This window comes from Octodon degus, unplaced genomic scaffold, assembly GCF_000260255.1.
Source record: "Octodon degus isolate 3935 unplaced genomic scaffold, OctDeg1.0 scaffold00066, whole genome shotgun sequence".
Lineage (NCBI taxonomy): Eukaryota > Metazoa > Chordata > Mammalia > Rodentia > Octodontidae > Octodon > Octodon degus.
This window is the reverse complement of record NW_004524642.1, coordinates 8,446,700-8,461,323: the sequence shown is the minus strand read 5'-3', so window position 1 is coordinate 8,461,323 and position 14,624 is coordinate 8,446,700. Positions and strand designations below refer to the sequence as shown.

At 35.1% G+C, this 14,624-nt stretch overlaps 1 pseudogene; it reads right to left on the bottom strand.

Annotated features, from left to right (window-relative positions):
* Positions 1-7,364: 7,364 nt before the first annotated feature.
* LOC101572428 lies at positions 7,365-8,396 on the bottom strand (annotated as a pseudogene).
* Positions 8,397-14,624: the final 6,228 nt, after the last annotated feature.

The following is a 14,624-nucleotide window of genomic DNA, read 5'->3' as shown; positions in this document are numbered from 1 at the left end:
AGGGCCTGACTTGAGGAGGGAGGTTTGGCAGAGTATAACTCCCTTTTCAACTTTTCCTGTCTCTTTGCTTCCTCATTGCTTTGCTCTGAGAAGGTTTCTTCACCTCTCTTCTTCCATATGTCTGCCATGCCACAATGTTTTGCAAACAGTTATGGACAGAAACATGAAACAAAATCAATCTTTCTGTCTTTAGAGTGTTAGTGTTCTGTATTTTATCTTGGCAATAATAAAAGTAATAAAGACAAGCATCTTTTTTTGTTTGTTTGTTTTTGTATTTTTAGGGAAGGTTCTACAGGATGTTTAGGGTCTCACCACTAGATTGAACTCATAGTGATCCGCCTGTTTACAACCTCCCAAGAGCTGGGATTACTGGGGCACGCCACCATGCTCAGTGTCAATCACTGTCTCAGTGCAACCTGGGGTTGGGGCCGGCACAGCAGGTCTGGGGATCGAATCCTCGGCTCCTGCACTGAGCTATTTGGCCGCCCTAATAAGCAATATTTTTAAGAAAGTATTGTCTTGGAGAACAGAAGCTTTAGTATTTGATGGGTGATCAAAAACCTTTCTGGGGAATTCTACATTGCTATAATATATTAATGGATTTTAAAAAGTGAGGCAGCGACAGCGGTGTAAGAGCAGTGTGAGTCTGTGCTGGTGAATTTCCTGGGAAGGTGATATCTGCAAAAGGAGTATGAGGACACATATGTCTGTCAGGTGGACCATCTAGAGTCCCCATACCTGACACCCAGGAAGACCCTCAGGCCCCAGGCACAGGGGCACCTGTCTTTCAAGGGTAATCAGTGAAGTCAGCAATGGGGAGACCTGAAGCAGCAGCAAAGATCCGGCAGTTGGACTCTTGAGAACTCCACCAGCAGAAGACCAGCCCTGGGCCTCACATCCAGAGGCCAAGATCAGCTCCACACACAGCACACTTCTGGGATTATGCTCGAACACTATCACAGAACCATAAACACCAGAGATATTTTAATAATCCCTTACTTGTTCTATTAGTTATTCTTTTTCTGCCTGGTTGGATATCGTATTGTTTTGTATTCAGTGGTTATTTTTGTGTTTGTTTATTTTTGTCTCTACTTTCTTATCTCCTCTTTATTTCTTTTCACTTTTTCTTTTCTATTTATTTTCTCTGTCTTCCTTTTTTTCCCAATGTTTAGTTTTCTTATCTTTCATTTGGATTTTTTCTATTGATCCACTTTCCATCTTCAACTACTTCCATTGCTGAATTTAAACATTCAAGTGAGTTAGTACTGTCTTTGCCCTTTCTGACTTGTCTTTCATATTCAACTTTTTTCCCTGCTGTGTCTTCCAGTTTCCCAAAACTCACATGATCATCCTGTAATATTTAGCCTTAATTGTACTATATTTGACTTCATCCATCAACTTAGCCAACCTCCTAAGCCTTTAACCCCCAACCTCCACAGAAGGGTGAAATCACCTATCCCACATGTAATTCTTTTTCTTTTTCCTTTTGGCGGTACCATGGATCAAACTCAGGACCTTGTGCTTGCCAGACAAGCACTTATTCCATTGAGCTATCTCCCCAGCCTCTCACCTATCCCACAAAGGAAAAAATAACTGCCTAAAGTTCACAGCATATGTTTGATCTCATTTTAAAACATTAGAGTTTGCTCCTAAGATCAGAGTAGCATATTAATGGTTATTAATAGTTTATTAGTAGCTAAGCTGTACTTGAAGCTATTATTATCACCTGTACTATTTAATAAGGATATCATGTTATAATCAGTCTTTATCCTTGGATAATAACACTGTTATCATATGAAGTTCTAACAACCACAGTTCAGTATAAAAAGAACTGAGAGCTGAGTCAAACAGTAATTTTGCATCCTTTCAGTACTCAGTAGGTACGTTCTCCAGATAGATATACAGAATCATGTACATTTAGAGGACATTCCAAAGTACAGTCCTCTTCTAAGGAAACATCAATACTAGTGATGAAGGTATATATCATAAAAGTCAGCAAGTATGGGTAGAGAAAACAAGATAAAATAAAAATTCAAAATAGAAAACGACAAGACACAGAACTAAAATGCAACCCAGGCTACCTAGAACAAGCCTGTAGCTCAATGGCATAGATGAAATTGAAAGTCAAACTCTGCAACACTCTGAAATTTTAGCAAAAGTAAAAAAAAGTGGAAAGGCTATAAAGAAAATGATCTCACAGGTATAGAAATAATGATGCTTAAAATAAAAAATATTGACGAACACACAGATAAAATATAGGTGAACTAAGAAAATGATGGAAACAAAAATAAATAGAATCCATGAAACAGACCCAAACAGAAATCCAGGAAATTAAAGCCTCTATTGTAATTAAATGCAACACAATGAATGAAGAAGATAAAATATTAGACATTGCAGATAGAATTATAGCTAATGATTATGAAAAGAAAGATGTCTTTCATTTTTAATACTTACTTAGTTTAGTAGAGTGTCTCCCTACACAGCTCAGATTTATAGTGCTCCTCCTGTCTCAGCCTCCACAACCTCTGGATTACAGGTATGCACCACCATGCCTGGTTTGAGTTGCCTGCATGGCTTGCCAGCGTTCCCTGGCTGACATGGCATGTGGTACTGGCAATTGAACCTTAGTCTTTATGCTTGCAGGCAGGAACTTAGACCACTGAGATACTACTCAGCCCAAAAGATATCTTAAAAATGGCAAAGACCAAAAAAAAAAAAAAATCCAACAGCTGCAAGATAAAACAAATAAGAATAAAAAAAGCTTCACTGAGTCAATGAGAAAGTTAGAGACAGCACAAAGGTCATAAACAAACAATAAACAAATCGTCTTCACAAAATAATGGCATAAAACTTATCAAGTATGGATAAATAAATTTGATATATAAATAAATGAAACATATAGAACTCTAAACAGTCATGACCAAAACAATAAATACACCAAGAATTATAATAATCAAGTTTACAGATATTCAGCACAAGATCAACATATTAAAAGCTGTTAGAGAAAAGAAACAATCACTTATAAAGGAAAGCCCATCAGAATCACAGCAGATTTCTCAACACACACTAACAAGTCAAGAAGAACTTGAAGTGAAGTATTTCATGTACTGAAAGAAAATAACTTCCAAATGAGACTGATGGAACCCACAAAACTTTTTCGAAAGAAATTAACAAAGAAAAAAGGGGGCTGGGGAAATGGCTCAGAAGAATAAGCACTTCCCTGGCAAACACAAGGGCCTGAGTTCAATCTGCAGTTCCGGGGAACAAAAAGGAAAAAGAAAGAAAGAAAGAAAGAAAGAAAGAAAGAAAGAAAGGAAGGAAGGAAGGAAGGAAGGAAGGAAGGAAGGAAGGAAGGAAGGAAGGGCCAGGGAGATGGTTCAGTGGAATTAGCGCTTCCCTGGCAAGTGCAAGAGCCTGAGTTCAATCCCTGGTTCTGCCAAAAAAAAAAAGAAAGAAAGAAAGAAGGTACTTCCGTGATATAGAACAACTGAAGTTATTTATAACCACAAAACCAACCCTATAGAGAGTACTAAAAAAAATTATAGAGAGAGATAATAATGACCACAATTATAAGAACAATAATAGAGAAAAAACAATTAAAAAGAGAAGAAAAACAGGGAACCAGCAGCAGGAAAATAATAAAACAAAGATCAACCAATGCATAACATTTTTAACTATCTAAGTAAATGGTCTCAATTTACCAATCAAAAGAAGCAGACTGGCAAAATGGATCAAGAAACAAGATCCAACAACATGCTTTGTACAGGAAAACACATTTAACTTAAAAAGACATTCAGAGACTGAAAGTCACAAGACAGGAAACAATCTACAATGGAAGAGGAACCCCAAGAAAAAGCAAAGATAGGTATTTTGTTTGTAGACAATACCAACTTCAAACTAAGAAGGCTCAAAGAGATATATAAGGTCACTATATACTTGTTAAGGAAAAATATTCAAGAGATAAAGATAGCAATTATAAATATATATGCACCAAATGAGGTATGCCCCACTATATAAAACAATTATTAATAGGCATGTAAAATCAAATAAGCAGTAACACAAATGTAAAGGGAGCCCTGAATACTAGATGATCACAAAGAGAAAGATCAACTGGAATAAAAATTAGCAAGGAAATATCAGAATTGAGCAAAATCTGTGAACAAATGGACTTAGTAGATGTTCTCAGATTGTTCTACCCAACATCATCAGAATATATATTCTCCTCAATTTAACATGGGGTGTTTTCTAAAATAGACCATTTCTAGCACACAGAATATGCTTAAGCAAATGCAGAGGAATTGAAATTCTCATGCATATGATCTGTTGATAGTGCAATGAAATTGGAAATTATAAGCAAAAGAAACTACAAAATTTACAAAAACACAATGAAATTAAGTGACATCCATTTGAACAATGAGTCATGGATGAAATTAAAGAAAAAATAAACAATATTTATGATTAAGTGAAAATACAGATACAATATAACAGAACCGATGGAACACAATAAAAGTAGCTCTCAGCAGGAAATTTAAACTGGTAAGTTCTCACATCAGGAAACCAATGAGCACAAATACATGACATAATGTTACATCTCAAGCTTCTAGAAAAAGAAGAGTAAGAAAATACTAAATTCAAAGAAAGGAGAACATTATAAATGTCAGCTCAGTAATTAAGCCAAATGAGACCAAAAAGGAATATAAATAATGAACCAAAGAGTTGGTTCTTTGAAAGAATAAATACAATGGATAAACACTTAGCCACCTTTATCAAAAAAGGAAAGAAAAGACACAAATCCATGCATTGAAGAATCAAAAAAGTAGAGTAACTACAGATCCTATAAAAATTCAGAAGATCATAAGTGCTTACTTTGAAAAATCATTACTTTCATAGAATGGAAAACACAGAAACGAACAGATTCCTAGATACATGTGAACTATCAAAGATGAATAAAGAAGACACAAAAATTTAACTCTATATCAGTTAATAAGATTGAAAATGTAATTTAAAACTTACCAACAAAGAAAAGCAGAGGTCCTAATGCTTTCACTATTATATTCTAAGGGGAACTTAGAGAAGATTTAATGGCATTTCTCCTCCGCCTCCACAATGAAATTGAAAGGCAAGATATTTTCCTTAACTCATTCCAGAAGGCACGTATTGCTCTAAAACTAGAGAAAGACCAAACAAAAAGAGAAAACTTCAGGCCAATCTCCATAATAAACTTAGATGTAAAATCCTTAATAAAGATACTAGCAAGTGGAATTTAGCAAATCATCAGGAACATTACACACCACGACCAAGTTGGATTTGTCACAGTTATGCAGGTATGCTTAACCATGTGCAAATCAAACAATATAAAACATCATATAAATAAACCCACAGACAAAAATCACATAATCTTCTCAATACATGTACAAAAAGCTTTGGATAAAGTGCAGTACTCATTCAAGATTAAAGCCCTACAGAAAACTGGAATAGAGAATTTTTATGATAGTCTGATGGATGTCATCTATGATAAACCAATAGCCAACGTCATACTAAATGAACTGAAACTGAAATATTTTACTCTAAAATCTTGAAGAAGATGAGGTTGTTCACGGTCTGCACTCTACTCCAATATAGTTCTGGAAATATTTGTTAGAGCAATTAGAACAGAGTGAGAAATTGAAGGACTGAGGATAGGAAAGGAAAAATTTCAGCAATTATTATTCACAGATGACATGATACTATCTATAAAAGATGCCATACACTGCACCAAAAGTCTCCTACGGTTAATAATCAAATTCAGTTGTATAACTGGATACAAAGTTAATACCCAAAAAGCAATAGATTTACTGTACACAAATAACAAACTCATTCAGAGATAAATTAAGGAAACTACACATTCCACAGTAGCACCCCTAAAATACTTAAGAATCAATTTACAAAGGAAGGATCTATATAATGAAAATTACAGTGATATGAAAAAGGGAATCAAAGAGGATATCAGAAAAGGGAATGACATCCCTTTCTCATCGATAGGTAAAACCAGCATAGTGAAAATTGCCATGCTCCCAAATTTGTTACACAGATTTAATGCAATTTCAAGCAAAATATTGCTAACATACTAAAGAACTATAGAAAACGTTCCTAAAATTTTTTTTAACAGAAATAAGCTAGAATAACAAAGACAATCCTGGGCAACAATGCAGAAGGTATCACAATTCCTGACTTGAAAATTATACTACAAAGCCACTATGATAAATTTGACATGATACAGACAAAAAGCAAATACCAAAAAGCCCCCCCAAACCTACAACAAAACAAAACAAAACAGACCTAAGAACCAGTGAAATATTTAGAAGATGCATACAGAACTACAACCATATTAAGCCTCTTTATCTTTGAAAAAGGGATCAAACATGTTCACTGGAAGAAAAATAGTCTCTTTAATAAATGACACTCCAAAAACTGGCTCTCTACATGATGAAGACCAAAGCTTGACCTATGTATGTCACCATAAACTAAACTAAAATTAAAAAGAATCAAAGATCTAAATATTAAAACAGAAGCAGTAAATCTACTGGAAGACAAGGTAGGTGGAAACCTTGAGGACATAGTGGTAGGCAGAGTCTTCATGAACAAAGACAATTGCACAAGACATCTGTAATATAATCACCAATTGGTGTCTCATCTTATTAAATACTTTTGCACAACAAAACAAATCATCAACAGAGTGAAAAGAAACCCCACGGAGTGTGAAAACTTTTATCCAAATGCACACCAACATAGGAATGGATCAGAATACCAGACATAAAAGCATAAAATTCCTTTAAAGAAAAACAAAACAATAAAAGGAGTGCAGTAATTTTATTGCACCTTTTCATTTTATTCACATTTAAAAATGCAGTTTGTTCAGGATATTGGCGCAAAAGCCCGATAGACCCTTATTAAAATGATGTAGTTGCTGGACTTTCTCCTCCTGTGGCCAGAGTTATTAAAGATTCATTTTGTGCAGCTGTTACAAGAAACACTGATCTCTTTTTTTCTCTTGTCTTCTCCTCTTGTCTTCTCTTCTCTTCTATTTCTTTCTTTTTTGTCACATTTTTTGTTCTCAGCTACTTAAACTTCTCAGGCAATAAAAGAACTTGTATATGGGGCCTTATGATTTCTGAAAACATTTTAAAAACAAATTTATCTCCATTATACAGAGTTATGATATGAAAAAAAGATTTATAGGCTATATTGTTTTTCAGAGAGCAGATAATTACACTGCAAACCTGCTCAACCAAGCTTCCTAGTTAAGCCAATGTTGCAGAACAAAAGCCTGTGGTTCAGAAGTCTTCTGTTAAGAATACTTGAGAGCTTCAAATGAATGCTTAGTTTTATCCACAAATAGCCACCAGGATTTTTCATAATCTCCCTTAGTTTCATCCAGCATGGCTTGGCACAGAGAGTTCTCATACATCTTCTGGTAGTACACTTCGATGTCATTCATGTCGCTTTCCGGGTGAGAGATCGTGATCCTGATCAGGCATTATGACAAGTTCCAGTGCCCTTCATCGAATCATGAAGCTTCTCAGCACAGAAGGCAGGTGTGCTTGTGGTACATCTCACGGTGCCTGTGAGGCATCTCTCAATGTCACCTTTCAGCTCCAGGTCCAGAGCCTTGTTCATATCGTGCTCATTGTACTTGGTGTATCTGTGAAACACTCTGGGAAGATGGGGTAACTGCGGGTGATCAGAATGCTGTTGAACACATTAACACCTGTCCCCTTTCTCCTTTCTCCAGCTTCATATAGGGCCCTGGCATCTGTGTCCACCAAGTCTTTTTCACACTAAGATCCTCACATTGGTCACCTTAGAGAGAGAAAGTGGAGTCTTCTGGAAATCTCCAGATTTGTCTGTGGTGATGTGTTTGGCCAAATCTCTCTTCAGTTCATCTCTGTATACCCTATTAACTTCTATGATTTCTCTATTCTTTCTTGATGCCAAAATTTCAGCGAAGGTGTCTTCATCAGTTCCAAGACCCTTCATGGCAGTATGGAGCTCATCTGCATCAAAATGGGTGGAAGTATTCAGCAGAGCTAAAACCACTTCTTCTAGATGACCTGTGAAGGCTTTCTTCTTTCTTTCTTCTCCATCCAGGGGCTTCCCTTTTCCTGGAGGTAGTCTGCTGTGACCTGCCTATACTGGGCATTGTTTCTCTTCGTCAGAGTGTCAGTGGTTGCTTCATCCTCACCTTTTACTGTCACAGCTTTGTGCAAAGCCTCAACATCGCAGGAGGGATTAAAGCCAGCGTAGGGGCTCACGGCTTACCCAGGACCACCTTTGGATGCTTTCACAGTTTTCACATATTCCTGTTCTTGATTGTCAATAAAGTAGGTCTGCTTGTGGAATTTTGATGGCATTGCCATTTTAAAGTGACTTTTTTTCCTAACTTCTTCCAAAGAACTCAAAAGAGGCTCTTCCTGGAGCTTTCAGTCTTTTTGTTTCTTTTATTTTCATTTCCTTTCTTTTCTTCCTTCTTGTTTTCTTTCTTTAATTCTTTCTTTCTTGCTTAATTTCTTTCTTTTTTTGGTACTGGGAATTTAATGCGTATTCTTGATCAAATTTTCTTGTGTATATCTTGTAATACGAGCAGCTACTTCAAAGATAACAATATGCTATATAGTAGCCTTTGATAATCTCTTACAATCTTGATTTGAATTTTTATTTCATTGTTTATGTTTTCTTTTTTCTTTTCTTTAAAGTAAAATGAAAAGAATAAAGTAAAAAGTGAAGACCGCCAAATAATATCTCCACATTAGCTGGCTACCTCTGTAGTTTACCCTTTCCTCATTCGCCAATATTTCTGCTATGAGCATATCATTGTACACAAGGAAAAAGTATTTCCATTTATAACTGTCATTTCTGACAAGCACCTTATTACCCAGCTTCTGTAGAGGTAATGTTCAATGAGCTACACTTTCTAGATGTAAAATAGCTTCAGCATCCATGAGGCCAAGAAAAGTAATATTTTCAAGAAAAAGTGCAATCCTTCATAAAATACCCTGATAATATATGAGTCAAATTTTAATTTTTCCTAACTTTAAGAGAAAAATTAATAGCTTCATTTCATAAATCTATCTTTTTTATCTCTTTTACATCAATGGGACAATGTGAGATGCTACATTGTTCCTTTCGCGTATCACAATAACAGTGAAGAATCTCCCTACAGGATGAGTGCAATAACATTTGCTTGTGTATCTCCAGTCCTCTGTTTTGCTTCATGATGTCAGATTCTGAGAGAGAGAGAGAGAGAGAGAGAGAGAGAAGGAAGAGGCAGACAAAGACAGAGAGACAGAGACAGAGACAGAAAAAGAGAGAAAAAGGAGCAGGAAAGTAAATGTGATCATTGTTATCCAACACTGTTAATACATTCAAGTATGTGAATACATTTTTGCTAGTGAGGCAATAATTAAATATGGGTAATTGACGATGATGAAAACCTTTATAAAAATAGAAATAATGAGACATGAACAATAATCAAGGGTCTCGTTTTAATGAAATAAAATATATAAAGTTAGACTAGAAAGATACACTTGCAAGATTCTCCTAGAATAACTTCAAATGAGAACATTTTAGCAAAGCATACACTAGTGATATAACCGACTTTTTTTTATCACTGTGACAAAATAGTCATCATGAACAACTTCCAGCTGGAGAGATTCATTTTAGCTCATGGTTTCAGGCCCTTTTTTGTGTAGTCAGCTGGCTCTGAGACAGAAACAGCATGGTAGAGGGCATGGCAGGAGAAAGGTGTTGGGTCCCTCCCAGTCAGAGAGCAGAGAAAGAAGAGCAGGAGTAGGAATGCACCCTTCAGCTCATGTCCTGAGCCACCCACCTCGATGGCCAACCAGTCCAGCGCCCCACATCTTATTATATAAGAATTTTCATGGATATTTAAATCTGAGTCATAGTCGAGAAGTCATATTTTAAAAATATGATTAAACAGTCTTTATAATATTTAAAATGTGAAACCACTTTTGCATGATGGTAACCAGAAAGGCCACATGGACTTGATTTAGTGAATGATGTGAACATACCCCCAAAATGGAAGCATAAATCAGTAAATAGAGAACGTATTAATTCAGTAGACAATCTACTTCAATGAAGAAAGCAGTCAAGGTATTCAATATATTCTGATGATTTTGTTGTTCATATCTGTTGCTGAGTCACTAATGTAATAAAATATTTTTGTATATGAATATTCAACTTAATAGTTTAACTATAAAGATACGATTTTAAATTTTCCCTTCACTAAAAATATGTGAAAATGATATATTTATATAAATATGAATCAAACATGAAGAGTTGTATTTCTTCTGTATGCTGACTTTTGTTCTGGGAAAAAAAATCTATGTAATAAGTTCCAGTAAGCATCTAATATCCTTAATCTGACACTGACAAATGTCAGTAATATCAAAATACCTTTTATTTAGTGAAAAATAAAGAAAAAAACGCAGAAATAAAGTAAACATCTATTAGAATAATGAAAATGATGATATTTAATCAAAGACATAGAGCCTTTCTGAGAAGCATGCTTTGTGGTTAGACTACCTGCATTTGAATGTTTTTCACTCCTTCCTGATTTTGTAATCATAGGCAAGTTATTGATCATGAATGTGTATTTCTCTTTTAGTCTGGCAATGCTGTAATTCTAAAATCTTTTCTAGGGCTAGCAGGAGATTGAAAGAGCTACCCAGTAAGCATTTAAAGTTTTAATAAACCCTCAGCCAGTTTATTAAATATTTATTATCGATGAAACTCTCCCTATATATTCTAACATTACCTACTGCTAACCATTTTTGAACTCCTAAACTTTAGGAACTTTAGATACCTTGTTAATGAACATAATTCATCCAAAAAAGAAGTGTGGAAATCCAAAAATCACCTTTTAATTTTTTTTTTTCTGAACCGGGGATTAAACTCAGGCCCTTGCACTTGCAAGGGAAGCACTTATTCCACTAGGCCATCTCCCTGCCCCAGCTTTTACTTTTTATTCCACTAAGCCATCTCCCTGCCCAGCTTTTACTTTTTATGGTGTTCTCATAGCAGGAAAGCCAATGACTGTCTTCCTTGTCTTGAACCTAGGGGTTGCCACTTATTAGTTTAGTAATGCGCTAGAATTGGGGGATTTTTGTGGTCAAGGACATAGAGCACACACACATGACTGTGTTTATTTTTTCATGTGGCATTCACTATGAATTCTCTCTAAAGAGATATTTGAGAAAATAATATGTCTTATGCCTTCACTTTTTTCTATTACAAATATTTATGAAACATTCAACAATTTACCCCAGAGAATTTTGATAAATTAAGAAGAAATGTATTTTTTTTTTTTTCAGAACCGGGGATTGAACTCATAGCCTTGTGCTTGCCAGGTAAGCGCTTATTTCACTGAGCCATCTCTCTGGCCCCAAGAAATACATTCTTGAAGCATACCAGGCAATAGCCTGTTGGAGGTAGAAGCACACATAGAAATTATTTAATGTCTAGTGTTACATGCTGCTTACTCTCCAAGTTTTCTGAACTTTATATCTTCATGTGTCTATTCTAGTCCATAAGCACTGATATAAGTTGCTTGGTGTGTTTCTTTTCTTTCTGTTTTACTAGGTCCCTGTAAGGTGGTGTAGCTCTTTTCTTTTTCTATTTTCTTTTCTTTCTTTCTTTTTTTTTTTCTGTATTTAGGACAGTGTGTACAGGGTCTCCTGCTTACAGACTCAAGTGCTGGGGTTACAGGTGCTGCCACCAGGTCTGGTCTTAATTGCTGTCTCAGCGCATCCCGGGGCGGGACCAGCACGGCAAGCCCGGATATCAAACTCCTGGCCTCTGCATCTAAGCAGATGCTTTAATCCACTGAGCTCTTTGGCCTGCCCCTCTCCTAATTTTTTCTTTCTTTTCTTTTTTTAATTCTATGTATTTGGTACAGGTTTTAACCGTGTAGCTTGGATTCCTAGTGATTCTCCTGTTTCACCCTTCCCAAATCAGGGATTACAGTCATGTGTCACCATGTACAGTCTCAGTGACTGGCTCGGCTCACGGAGGATGGGACTAGTGCGGCATGCGACACTGGGAATTGAAACCTAGTTCGTGCGCTTGCCTAGGGAGGCACTTAGACCTCTGAGCTATTTCCACGGCCCAGCTCTCTTGGTTTTCCATGTGAGTTATTAATGGTTAGAGAAGAAAGTAAACTACACACAAAGAAACCTATTTGCCAAAATTTAAAAGCATAAATTTCTCCTAAAAGTTGCTCAGATAATTTTAAACTGAATGATTAGGTATTTAGAATATTTTTGAACATATTAATAATATTCTTATCTTGTGTATTAATGTCTTTAGCATTATTTTTAACTGATAATGAATCAGAGATTTTTTTTAAAGAATCATAACTAAAGCTATGAAATGCCACTAAAGAAAATGACCAATGTTGCTTAATTTCCTTTCTAACAGTAGGCAAAGCATCATCCTGGAGAAGAGTTTCTTGGACTTTCTAACTTTGCCATATGGATTAAGAGGTGTAGGCTAGGAAACGCGCTAAAGAGAATCTAGCTTCAGGCCAGAGAGTATAAATAGTCATCGATAATGGACCATTGTCTCATCTCAAGTAGGAACTTCTGTTGGAAACAGTGGATTGGATATTCTCAGCATGTTTGGAAATAAGAATTAAAAGTAAAGGTAAAATGAAAGGATGCTATTGCTTTATCATTTTCTACTACATTTTGTACTGATTTCAAAGTGTTATTTATTGCTATGTAGACTATTCCGAGCCTCTAGTCTGAGAATAAAGGTCATTACTCTAAAGGTAAGAGATAATAAATATCATAATAAATGTACAAAAATTCAATATTACACTGATATATATATATATATATATATATATATTTAAAACTTGACTTATTCTAATGTTGATAAATTACATATAGTTTATCCAAAATTATTTTAAGGCATAGATATTGATCTATGTGCTGCACACAGAGAAATGCATTGAATTTAAATACCCCTGCTCATGCCTCTCACAATACTCTGCAACCATTCTAATTTTAATTGCTCTCTCACCTTTTACCTTTTCTTAAATCCTATTTTTCTCTTTTCCTGTAATAATGTTCAAAATGGAAATCTGAAAATCATGTAATCCAAAACGCTATACTAATGAACTGAAAACTTTAACCTCAGTTACATAGCATATACATTCCCCCATTGTCAAAATAGGTTTTTTTTTTTTTTTAACTGCTAAGCAACACTCATTTTCAAGGTAGACTTTTCCAATGTAGAAGTAAAAATATATATATTCTTAAGTAACTACACCATAACATTTAGGTAAGCTGAAAGCAGCATTTTAATTGGCAGTGTGGCAGGATCTTAAATGTATTTAAATTATTTGCAAAGATTCTCTTAACTTTAAAGATGATAATATGCAAAAATGTGAACAGGCAGTTTTTCAATGAATAATAAATAGAAATATGTTTGCAAATAAACAGGATCAACATACTTTAGCCTGAAATGCATAGTTTGGTATGCAGAGTGGATTTCACAGGAGAAACTAAGATAACAATCCAATTAAGCTGTTGCTATATGTAAATGAGAAATTGTAATTTAAGTAACCACTTTAAGGAAGAAATCCAAGAGCAAAACACTGCATGTCTCGCTTCATTTTAAAGCAGTCAAATTATGGCTGTTAAAGGAAACAGTAAGCTTCAGGTGACCAGAGCTGAGTGAAATTAGTTAGTAAAATATAGTTGATGTTGGGTGGCTTGTGTGTTAGCAGAAAGCCATGTCATCACTTCACAATTAAAAATTCATTAGAATTTTTGAGGCCAGGATAACATTTAGTAAATAGAAGCAGCATGTGAAAAATTTGAATGCGTATAAGAGCTTAATGGAATAATCAGTGCTCAAACTAGTATATCTTAAAATAGCAACTCATAAATATACATGTACTGATAGTTTTATCACTAAATACTAGCAAAACTATGAATCTTGCTCTGGAAATAATTAGCATTGTCTCATTTATTTCAATTGTGGTGCACAGTATTTGGTAAAATTAGGTATTCTACCAAAGTGGTCCGGACAGAATGTAAAAACATTTTAACTTGTTCAGGATGTTCAAGAACATCCTTAAATCTGTTGATTGTATTTATCTCTGAAAAACTTGATATTGATCCTGAATTTTTGTTCAGTCTTGACAAATCAAAATATTGATCACAGTCATTCCACATTACGTATGACAACAAAGAGTTTTCTCTGATTGTGTTTCTGAGAGAATAAGATTTGTCTGTTGGCCCTGCAGCTCATTTCTGAAACTTAGCCTTTTTGGAACTGAGTCTGTACTATTGCTTATTTTTTTTTTTTCAGAATAACAAAATTAAAGCTATTCAAAAATTTAAAATGCTTTTTGATATTTGTTCTTATTTAAAAATTCCTCAGATAATTTTAAACTGAACAATTAGGTATTTTAAGATTATTTGGGCTGAGGATATAGTCGAGGTGCAGAACATTTGTCGAGCATGTGCGTTGCCCTCAGTTCAATCCCCAGCACACCCAAAGTTAAAGTGTACAAACTCTGATGTGGAATTGACTTGTGAAAGGACGAAAGAAAGAGC